The 10,607-nt window shown below is 26.9% G+C and overlaps 1 long non-coding RNA gene and 1 pseudogene across 1 annotated transcript; one reads left to right on the forward strand and one right to left on the reverse strand.

Annotated features, from left to right (window-relative positions):
- Positions 1-429: 429 nt before the first annotated feature.
- LOC112682826 lies at positions 430-2,210 on the reverse strand. The gene is made up of 3 exons (XR_003148549.1): positions 2,138-2,210; positions 1,852-1,948; positions 430-613 (listed from the first exon to the last, which is right to left on the reverse strand). It is a non-coding gene; the product is annotated as an uncharacterized LOC112682826 (long non-coding RNA).
- Positions 2,211-2,336: 126 nt separating this feature from the next.
- Positions 2,337-5,659, forward strand: LOC112682822 (annotated as a pseudogene).
- Positions 5,660-10,607: the final 4,948 nt, after the last annotated feature.

The raw sequence follows: 10,607 nt of genomic DNA on the forward strand, positions 1-10,607 counted from the left end.
AACTTTTTGTTGGGGGGGGGTTCAGCAAATTTAAATATATTTAATCGGTTGCATCCAAAAACCGCACACATTTGATTTTAACCCCAAAAAGGTTGGTAAACAAAAACCGCACACTTTATGGATTGTCAATTAAGTATATCGTACAGCCAAATACCGCACACTTATAGAAGGTAAAAACCTCACTATATAATGTATTAGGGTTACCAGATTATATTTTTCTGAACCCGGGACTTTTTGAATGGATAAATATTATACATATATAATATTATAAACATATATATATATATATATATATCACCATATGAAAGAAAATATATATATATATATATTTTTTTTTAATGAATTATGTATAGAAGCAATATAATAATAATAGTAATAATAATTCATATTCTTAGTCTTGGGATCTTTTGGGGTGCAAAGTTTCTTCTGTTGATTTTACTAGGTATATATTTGACTGATCCATAAACTTGTTTTAATAAAGGCTTGTTTTCCAAACTTTGGTTGTAGAATTCTTCATAAGATGTGTTATTGAAGCACGTTTTTATAATATACCGTTTTTATATCTAGTTATTATCTTGAATTTGTCCATGTGCTGTTATCAGTGCATTTGAACCTGACAAAACAAAAATAAATACAACTTTTAATAGCCCAGAAAATGCATGATTGTTATCAGTGAATATTTTGAAAATATATATTCATTTATTTTCTATTTTTTAACAATGCCACTCGTCATTTTGTTGATTAATTTTTTCAAACATTTTGAATTGTTCGAAAAACATTTATTCATCAAAATTAAGATTGTTTGACATTATAGTTTTTATAAAGATTACCGAGTTTTTGACATTTTCCCAATTTACTATTGTCTTTGGAGCTAATTTTATCCATAACATTGATTTTAAATTAGTTACATGTTGATTTGAATTGTTCCATTTTTTTCAATAGTTGTAACAAAGTACATAAAATTCATCACATTAACTTTTAAAATTAGTTCTATTGATAATTCCTCGTCCTCAAGTTTTGTTACGATATTTTCAATTTCTACCATGAGAATCTGATCCTTTCTTTTGTTTTCAATTTTCTTGATATTTTATCGAGTAAAATGTTGAAACCGGGACAAATCGCTGTCCCGAAACACTTTCTTGGCACACTGAGACACTTGGTTAAAAACCGGTAGTGTCCCGGTAAAACCGGAACGTATGCAGTGGTGTATTTGAGGGTATACGCGGGTATACGCCGTATATCCGGATCCCTATTTTTGGATTTATGCGTATATCTTTAAGAAAATTCGTCTGTCATGGGTATACGTTAACTAATCATTCGTACATAATGGGTATACGCAAGCTTCTAATTTTTCATCACCATAAGGCATACATTATACAACAATAACAGTATAGACTTTATTATTATTATTATATACTATGGCCACTTTCCAAAAATAGCCTCGTGCCCGCATAAACTTCGATTAAATTTTCCCCGACTTCGAGTATTTGTAAAAACAGTCTGAAACTGCCGAGCGTTTACATACTGTAACATCAGAATTTAAATAATACCGGCGGACGCGTGCGATATTGTCTTGTCGAGCGGATATTATAATTGTTAAAAATAGATCAACAATCAAAAAGTTCTGTTTATAAATTTATCACAATATTAACCGATCTGTCTACGATGTTTTAGATAGTTTGTATTAATTATTATATTTTTGTCAGTTTGTCACTTAGTCAGTATTTATTTGTCGCATGTTTGTGCAAATTATTTTAAATTAATACTAAAATATTATTACACATAATAAAACATTAGGTTTCATGAAAATAAATATTAATATAAATATTATGTTTCATATATGATATATACCTACTACGGTAACTACGGTCACTATTACCATCACCATACTGGAAATAATGGTGACCTTCCATCCTTCACGCTGTGTTAAACGCTGGGGAAATCACTCCTGAAACAGTTACATCAAAAAGAAAGGCAGTTTAACCAAGTGCGGCTTTTGCGCGGGTGATCATACTTCCAACTATAAATGTTGTCTATAAAGGTTGTTGTTCCAACTATAAAGGTTTAACATAAATTACTTCTTAAACGCCGCAAAACAACCCACATGTAATCATCAAAACAAAAATATTGTACTCACGTCTCCTCTTATCAAACTTCTTTCCAAAGCTTCTTGCGCCTCCATCACTGGTTCTAATAATATCCTATTACCTAATTACGGATAAATAAATAAAAAAATATTTTTTTTTTTAGCAATTTTAACTAAAACATTAAAATTTCAGATTAAAACTACACAGTTTCCAAAAGAACATCAAAATAAGTTATTGGGCAAACAAGGACTTAATCTTAAAAGTATCGAAAAACGTACAGGAACACGTGTTCAAATACCGTATATGAAAAATTCGTCTGACATAATTTATATAACCGGAACAAAGGATTCCACGAAAAAAGTAGTTCAAGTATGAATCAAAAATATGTTTTAATGAATCGGAATTTAAGATTAACACATTTAAGTAAATTAATTTTCGAAAAGAATGGTTGGAATGAATAGGTTGGAGAAAAATTGACAAAACAGATAATGTCTATATTTAAAGTGGTTAATTATGACCGTACTAGTTTATTTATTTTATTAATTAAATTAAAATTAAATCTTTTAATAAATATTTGAAAATTTCACGATTTCTAAATTAAAATGTCGATTATTTTTCTTATACTTTTATAGTAAAAAACAAATAATGAGGATTTTAATATTGAATATTGATATAACTCTATAAAAATTCAATGAACTTTTAATTTTAATATTATAGGTTTAAAAGTATTTAAAAAATTTTTGATATGTTTTTTTTTTTTTAGAAAAAAAATTTACAAGTATTATGTATTAACAAAATCGAGTATTTTAACAAATTTCCATCAAACAGTTCTTTTCGTAATTTTGTAATAATTAAAATTTTTGTTAGGAATTGGAGGAAATTATATTTAAGTTGAAAAGTAAAACTGAAAAAGAAATAATAATTGATCAACGTCACCACGGAGCGATAATTGGAGTTAAGGGTGAAAAAGTTCGAGAACTTCAGAAAATATTTAATGTTCAAATTATACTCCCCAGTCCAGGTCATTTATAGTATTAATAGTATTAATATGTTTGTTTTTTTTGTATTTTTACCGTTAATAAATAATATTTGGTTTGATATTTTAGTCGAGGCTAGAAATAATTTAGTTAAAATACGAGGTTTGAACGATGATGTAAGTAAAGCATTTAAATCATTAGCTGAATTGGCCGAAGTATTAGATGAAATCAACTATGTGTTGGAAATTCCTATTTTTAAACAATTTCACAAACTTAGTGCTGGAAAGAGAGCAGTATTTATTAAAAAGGTAATTATTATTTATTAACTTTTGTGATTCGACCTTTAGAAATATTGTTATTTTTATAATTTAATATTCTATATTAGAGAAAAGACTGATACGAGAATTTTTTTACCACGTGAAGGAGACAATAGTGATGTTATTAAAGTCATGGGAAATAAAAGTTTTAATCGCTTATGATATGATTAAAGAAATACAAAATTAAATACCTAGTTAATTTTTTATAAAGATTATTTATAATATTTTTCAATTTTATTATTAATATTATGTATTTTTAGGGAGACATAATAACAAAGAAAATGGTGTTGAAAAATGTTAAAGTTAGAGATGCTATTGTAAATCTTGGGAATAAATTCATTCAATCTATCAAAGAAGATTGTGGTGGTAATGTGACATTGAATTCACCAACTGTTAAAGGAGATAATGTAAGAATATACTTATTTATTAAACTTATAAATTAAAATGACAATTTAACCAATTGTATAAGTTATTATGCGTGATATACGCTCAGACATCGATTCGAACCTGGCCTATGGCAGTTACTCTCTTTGAGCAGGAGACGATTTTCTCAAGAGAAGAAACTGCTACCTCTCTCCTAATACAATAAGTAAATTTTCAAAAAAAATTCCCAAATGCTAAAATCTATAAAAAAAATAGTAAACAGTTATTTTAAAGCTAAAATTTAATTCATAGACTATAGTTATCAAAGGACCTGAAGATGATGTTAAAGATATTATTACACAAATTCAGACAATGGTTGATTATGTTCATAAATATGTGTATGATTTATAAGTAAATCCGAAGTTTCACAAATATTTAATTGGAACAAATGGAGTCAATGTTAAAAATGTATGTTGTTAAAATAGTTTAGTTTTTAGCACAATGTGTTAATTTATGATTTTATACTTGGATTCCAGATCAGATATTTAACAAATACAAGAATAATTTTTCCACGTGAAACTGATTCCACTAATGAAAATATAACTATTGTTGGTAAAAAAGAGAATTTTAATAAAGCAAAAGCAAAATTTAAATTTATGATAACCGATATTGGTAATTTCATCGAAGAACATATAGAAATCAATGAAAAATATCATGGCACTTTAGTGGTAAATCAAAAAAAATGTTTACACAAATTGGAAAAAGAATGTGGCAATATTAAAATTGAATTTCCTAATATTGGTGCTGGAGATAGAGTTGTGATCAGTGATAGCAAAGCAGATGCTGTTTTTTCTAAACAAAAACTTTTAGACCATGCTAAAGTTTTGGTATGTATAATTCAATACAAATGCACGTGTATTAAACTAACCTATCTATTTTTTATTGAAATTGTATTGATGTTATATTTACATAACTGTTCATAGTTTTCTTTACAATAATTAACTATTAATATATAAGTCATATAATATGAAATAACTTAAGATTAACAATTAAAATAATCATTGATGTACCTAAATACAAGTAAATAAGTCAACCATATAATCATTAACAATTTTCATTTAGGAATATACTATTCGAGCTGTAATAAATGTTGATCCAAAGCATTATAATTACTTTGTTGCAAGACGTGGTGAAATTATCAATCGAATTATTAATGATTGCAATGGAGTATCTATAACATTTCCGAAAATAGCTTCTAGTAATAGTGCTGCCATCATAAAAGGTGACAAAATAAATGTTGAAGAGGCGAAACGTAAGATTGAAGAAATTGTTAAAGACTTGATTTTTATTTATAGTTATTGGAATTATTAAAGTCATAAAAAAACCTATGACTAACAGTTATTACATAAAAAATAATTGAACATTTATTACCTTTTAATTTATTTAAAGAATAGATATACGAGAATTATAATACAATAATAATAATAATTGTAATCTCGTAATACATTAAAATGTTATAGGAAAACATAATGGAAGTCACTATGAACGTTCCTCCAAAATATCATCATCATTTTGTTGCCCACCATGCTGAAGTAATAAACCAGATATGTGGGAAACATAATGAAGTACTGTTACATTTTCACAAGTTAATTCCAATTCTAATAAAGTTTTGATTAAAGGCCACAAGGATTATGTTGAAAAAGTCAAAAAATGAAATCGATAATATTATTATTGACTTGGTAAGTTGTACACTAACACTTATTGTTTTATCGTTAAATTATTAATCAATAATCGTGTTACACAGCGGTGTAGTAGTGATGCAATAGGTGCGACGCACCGTGGCCTTCGTGATTTGGGGCCCTCAATTCAAAAGAAAACAAAAATATATATGAATAAAAATAGAAGCTTGCGTTAACTACAACCCATTGTTTGTTTTGATTTTTGGTAGAAATAAATAATAAAAACATTTTTTTTTTTAAATCTCATCAACGTCTTTTATTGTTAGATTAGTCAAAATAATTAAACTAATAAATTGAAATGTAATTATAATGAAGTAAAATATATTAATTACCGAAACTTATTGTTAATTGTTGATTATGTTTTTTTTAGTATTTTGGATTTGGCCCCCTCCATTTTAAAATCCTGGCTACGCTACTGAAAGATAATATTCTTTATTACATAAAGTGAACTAAACTATAGTCATAAATATTTTTATTCCATATTAATTGATGTAAAAAAAATAAAGGAGGATTATTAAAGAGTTCTAATAGTGTTTTTAAATTACATAAATACATTGGGAATTTGAATCAAACTAACCTGCTATTTTACTTCTATCTGGTTTATCTGTAAAAATAATATTCTCAGTCAAGAATGATTGTTATAATTTCAATATTCTACAAAATATGACGTGTTCCAATAATTTCTTTTTACAAAATATTAGATTATGTTTAGTAATAGGTAATAGTAATCTGTAAAAATATTTATAAATACAATTACATCATGTTGCTAAAGCAAAAACTTCAAATATTGTTAATAAACGACATAAATTAACCAAATTAGTTGTATTTTATAATTTGTTATAGGTAGTGTATGTTTTAATTTTAAACTAATATGTTAAAAATGTTTGATAACTCCCTCTTAATATCGGTCATATTTAATTCAATAATGCACATTGTGATAAGTTTTTAATTATTATATTATAGTACGCCAAAATTATTTTAATTTTAATGACCATGATAAGATGTCACGGGAAGATCGTTAATAACTGTGTGCTTTCCAATCTATTTCTAGTTTAAACTAAATTTAACTATTAGGACTTACAATAAAATTCGCGAGATTTCGCCGAAAATTAATCCCTTATACTTGAACAAGCTACTTTTTACTTACTATTTGTTATATACAACGAAAAAAAAATTAGGAATCAACTGGGACCTGGGACACCTGTATACAGATACGGTCTGGGAGAAAAATTCAGGCCGGGAAAATTTATTACCCAGGCCACATATTAATGTTCAGCTTATAGGCCGTTACTATAGTATGGAGGAGGGAGGTAGAAGAGTGCTAAGCTTGTGTTCTACCGTCCCCCAACAACACTACACATTTATTCAATAATTATTTATTTATCTAATCTTTTAGTTTTTATTATATATAAGAGGACATTAAAAAAAATAAACCTTCAATAAGTATCAATATTTTTGAGTATATTTATGAGACTATTGTCTGTTCATGTCAATTCAATTTCGAACGCCTAGTTACGTCTATCTCTGTAACTATGTATTCTCTTTAATCAACTGAAAAAAAATTCAATTAGTCATTGATTTTTATAAATAAGCAATACCTACTATATGATTGAATTTTTTATAATAAATTATATTTTATAAACAAATTAAAAGTAATATACATACATCAATTAAGCTTATATAATTAATTTTATATTTTAAATATAAATAATAAGTTAAGACATTTTAAAGACATGTTGAAAGAAGCTTACTTTTTCGTGATAATAAATTAATTATTTGATCATTATCAATATTTATTGAAATTTCTTTTTTCAACTGACAATAGCATAAACACTTCAGTATTTTCATTAGTAAGTTTACTTCTTAACCTATTTATTATATACATTAAAATAGAAAAAGATCGTTCACAGGCAACTAGGGTAACAGGAAGACATAAATACTTAAAAGCAACTGTTAAGACTTGATGAAAGTTATTATATAAATTGTATTTTATCAATACTTTTAACAACACAGTGTACTGTAACCAGTGGCATAGCTAGGATTTTCTGAAGGGGGGTGTTAATTGTAATTATTAAATATTATATGTAATACGTACAAACTAAAACTTTTATTTTAATTAATTAATATGTATACATAATGTCTGTAATAAAGATGTAATGTATATTCGAATTCGGATAAATTTACCATAAATTATTCGAATATTTGACTATTCGAATATCAGTATTATATGCTACAATACCTATTATTATTAAACGTTTTGTGTTGCACAAAAACGTAAACGAATAATTTTCGTCACATATTGTCGCAATCGCGATAATGTTAATCTGTATATATGTAATTAGTATTGTGCATTATTTTATATTTCATATTGTATTATTGATTTACCTATATTCCTATAATAATGTAATACAGTGGTTCCCAACCCATGGGCCGTGGCCCACAAGTGAGCCGCGAGCAAGTGGTACTGGGCCGTGAACCATATTTTATTAACATTACTTACATATATTTTTAAAATATTAAATATCAGCAAGTGAAGAAGATTCGTTGATTGAACTCTAATGTGATAAGACTCTAAACTCGTTTTTTAAAACTACACCATTATTACCATTATACTTAAATATTCGGCGAGACTTTCCAGGAATTTCTAAAATTTTACTTAGAAATTTGGTGGGCTATATTTTGACAACCTGTGTGTCTTTGTGAACGAGCTTTTTCTACTTTTAAAAAAATAAATGTAGGAATAAATGAAATTGAATTTTGAGTGATTTAAGGCTAAAACTTTTCATTTTTAATCCAAATATTGATTCTCTCATTGGGAACAATCCAAAATTACATTAAATTGTTTAACTCTTGAATAATCTACTTCAATGAAGTTCTATTTTTTGATAAACAATTGTTTTTTAATAAATAAATTGTAATAACTGACGTATGTGCATATTATACATATATAACTATTGGTGGGCCTCAAACATTTTCTACGAAATTGGTGCTCCGCACTACTAAAAAGGTTGGTAACCGCTGATGTAATATATGATACGACTCAAGAGGGGTGTCATATCTACCAAATACCCCCCTTGTATACGCCACTGACTGTAACTATATGTCTGTAATCTATATTGATATAAAATATATAATTAATAATAAATTAATAATTTAATATTTTATATTTAAAACTGTTGGAGGTAATTAAAAACCTATTAGATATTTATTGAGAAAATAATTTGATAATAGTTTTTTAGTGCTCTCATTCTTACTATAATGTATATTTGGTATTTAGGTACAATTAAAGGCAACAATGCAAAACACTACCCTATTGTCAAAATTAGTAGTGTCTAGTTGGACATAGGCACCATATGTCACTGAGCTCAATTGCATTCGTACTGATAAAAATAGGTTTTCAACAATAGAATTAATTATAAAAATCCACCTCGAGAATAGATTATTAAATGAATAAAAAACATTTTAACTAAAACTACAAAAAATACATCATTTTATTTTATTAAAGCCGGATTAGCTTGTCATTTATGAATTAATTTGTTAAAATTATAGTATTTCTTGGATTTTGAAAATTACTATTATTATTGGGTTGTAATAAACTAGTACATTATATTATCATCAGCGGCGGATTGGCTCATCAGGTTACCGGGAAAGTTCCCGGTGGGCCGGTAGTCGTATTATAGCACTCGACCAATGTACTTGGATTAAAAATTATTTCATAAAAATAATGTGATATTGTATATTAGATGCATTACATACGTCATGAATATTGTATTTAACTGTAAAATTGTGATATAAACCTAGTGTAAACGTAATGTAAACAATTCTTCGAGCATTTAACCCATGGATAAAGGAGACTTTTATGTAAAATTATTATTGGATGGTGGGCCGGTCATACAGTAATCTCCCGGACCGACATTTTTAGCCAATCCGCCGCTGATTATCATACGATAATTTAAATTTAATAAGTTACGTGGTGAAGCAGTACATTTTAAGCGATTTATTATAAGTTATAATACATTAGAAGTAAGTATATTTAATGCAGATTCTGAATCCTTTTTATCGTCGGATTCAGAATAGTGGCAATATTTTAGTTTTATCTAAAGTAGGACCGTCATAACACGTCGGCATGCTTTTATTAAATTGTTGATTCTGTGACTAATATTACCTAAGTACTGATTAACCAATACACACTACTTGCATCCTAAATTTTATTTAATTGGTAAGTTGCATCCCAACCAAAAAGATCGATAACAGGCCATAATCTACTTGCCTTCCAGTACAATATTTTTAATAACCTAGTTGCGTCCCGATAATCGATGACAAAAATTTCGATTATTTGATCGGGAAAATATTAATTGTATACTATTTATCATTCCAAATACATGGATATGATATCGGATATATAAAAAAAAATAAATTGGTATGAAATAAATTATGAGTATAAAATGGTCAGGTTAATTTAATACCTAAATACCTCCCTTCCAAAAAATTCTGTGCGCACCACTATATATTGATATTAAAACTATTGTAACTCATGCAAGGCCGTAACTGGGGGGGGGTCCAAGGGTCCGCCCCCCCAGAAATTTTTAAAAGTAGAAACATTATAGCGGTGAATATAGTTTATTAACAATAAATTGTATTAAATAATATTGTTAGACCCCCCCGAAATTTTTTTCCAGTTACGGCCTTGAACTCATGTGTTCTCTTTTCACAATAAATTTTGAGCATAATATATAATATAATTAAAATAATAAATACATAATAAAGTATTATTATAATAAGATAAAATTATTATTAATAAATTTAATAAAATATTAATAATATTTTATACAATTATTTCCCTGCTTCGTACTCTGATGTGGCTTGTAAAATTCTCGATTGCCTGCCAGATTTTAGTTATGTATAATTAATAATTATTTATCGTTGTATATATTTATACCTTATATGTGGAATATTAGAAAATATTGTAGTTTTCTAGTGAATATGTGAAGAAATTTATAATTATTTTATTTTATCTTCGATTTCTGATGTTAAGAAATCAATATTATTAAGTAAAATTATGATATTTTTGAAATAAACCATTAATTATTACAGTGTATTTCGGCGAAATATACAATTACGCCA

Source organism: Sipha flava, unplaced genomic scaffold (assembly GCF_003268045.1).
Source record: "Sipha flava isolate LNK unplaced genomic scaffold, YSA_version1 211_pilon_pilon, whole genome shotgun sequence".
NCBI classification, from domain to species: domain Eukaryota; kingdom Metazoa; phylum Arthropoda; class Insecta; order Hemiptera; family Aphididae; genus Sipha; species Sipha flava.